Source organism: Bombus impatiens, unplaced genomic scaffold (assembly GCF_000188095.3).
Source record: "Bombus impatiens unplaced genomic scaffold, BIMP_2.2 scf_1259, whole genome shotgun sequence".
Taxonomy (NCBI): Eukaryota; Metazoa; Arthropoda; class Insecta; order Hymenoptera; family Apidae; genus Bombus; species Bombus impatiens.
In genome coordinates, this window is record NT_177678.1 from 14,658 (window position 1) to 16,295 (window position 1,638).

General features: G+C 55.8%; 1 pseudogene; it reads left to right on the forward strand.

The window, feature by feature from the left end:
- Positions 1-749, forward strand: part of LOC105681541 — a 1,027-nt pseudogene extending 278 nt beyond the window's left edge.
- Positions 750-1,638: the final 889 nt, after the last annotated feature.

Here is a 1,638-nt window from a genome sequence, read left to right on the forward strand (position 1 = left end):
CACATATCTTACAGCGGAGGATCAAGAGCGCTGAAGCTCAAGCCTGGATGGACACTAGTCCAGTCAGTCGAATCCCACCCGTGGGGGTGGCCCTACAGGATGGTGATGAAGAAGCTGTGTCCAAGGGCCTCACCACTGACGGCAGAGATGGATCCGGCAGTGTTGGAAGAGGTCATTCGTACACTGTTGCCGCCACTGGAGGACAGCCCAGGACAGCCGCGCACCACCTCGACTTGGATAGTGGAGTGAAGAGAGGAACTAGGGTTTGCGGAGGAGGAGATGCTGGATGCGACGAAGAAGATGGGCCCGGCCGGAGTCCCGGGACGGATATGGGCGGAAACGATGAGGATCATGGCTTCCAGACAACGTCATCTATTTACAAGGTGTCTGACGAAGGGGCTATACCCTCGGATATGGCGCATGGCGGGGTTAGTTCTGCTTCGCAAGGAGGGACGACCGACAGACTCGCCGTCCGCATATTGCCCGGTATGCCTACTGGATGAAATGGGCAAGCTCTTCGAAAGAGTTCTTGCCACCCGTCTGGAGGCCTACATGTCAGGGCAAGTGTCCGGTTGGCACGAAAGCCAGTACAGCTTCCGGCGAGGCCGCTCGACGATGGATGCGGTGAACCGGATACGAGAGATGTCACAGGTCATGGTTTCCCGGGGTGGGGTAGCGCTGGCAGTCTCTTTAGACATAGTTAATGCATTCAACACCATACCTTGGGACAGGATATTAGAGGTCCTTGAATTTTTCGAGGTACCTCCGTACATCATTCGTGTCATACGGGCCTACCTGAACGACAGATGGGTCTGCTACACCGGCAAAGATGGAGAAGATTGGTGGCCCGTTGAACGCGGGGTTCCGCAGAGTTCGGTTTTGGGTCCCATTCTGTGGATCATTGGATACGACGCAGTGCTTCGTTAACCCATGCCCCCAGACTTAGGCATGGTTTATTACGAAGACGACACATTGGTCTTGGCCAGAGGACGCTGGCGCGAGAAGCTGCGCCACGCAGAGCTTGCCGCCGCTTGCGTGATATCGTCTATACGAAGACTGAGCCTGAAAGTGTCTCCAGCCAAGTCGAAGGCCATATGGTTTTATGCCTACCGACGTAGAGGGACTTCACCGCCCGACCTCTGTCTGGACATAAGCGGAGAGGAGGTTGAGGTAGGACGATAGATGAAATACTTGGGCTTCACCATCGACAGTCAATGGACGTTCGGGCCGCACTTCAAGCTCCTGGTTTCCAAAGTGACGACGACAGCCAACGCCCTATGTGGACTGCTGCTGAATATTGGTAGGGCAGAAGTCGGAGTGCGCCGACTGTATGAAGGAGTCATCCGCTCGCGGGTCCTATACGGGGCTCCGGTGTGGGCGGAGGATCTGATGAAAAGTCGACGCAGTCTACTCTTGTTGAGGAGGCTTCATAGAATGACTGCCACCAGGACCGTAAGGGAATACCATCATATGCGTTGGCGACTGTCCTGACGGCGTCTCCTTCGTTTGAGCCCTAACGCTCCGACGGGTATATCATCACCTGCAGGGCCTGTGCTCGGGTGGGTATACACCTTCTGCCGACCAGTTGGTCCAGGACATTCTGGGGGAGGCAAGTTTCGAGAATTGGGAACGGTGACG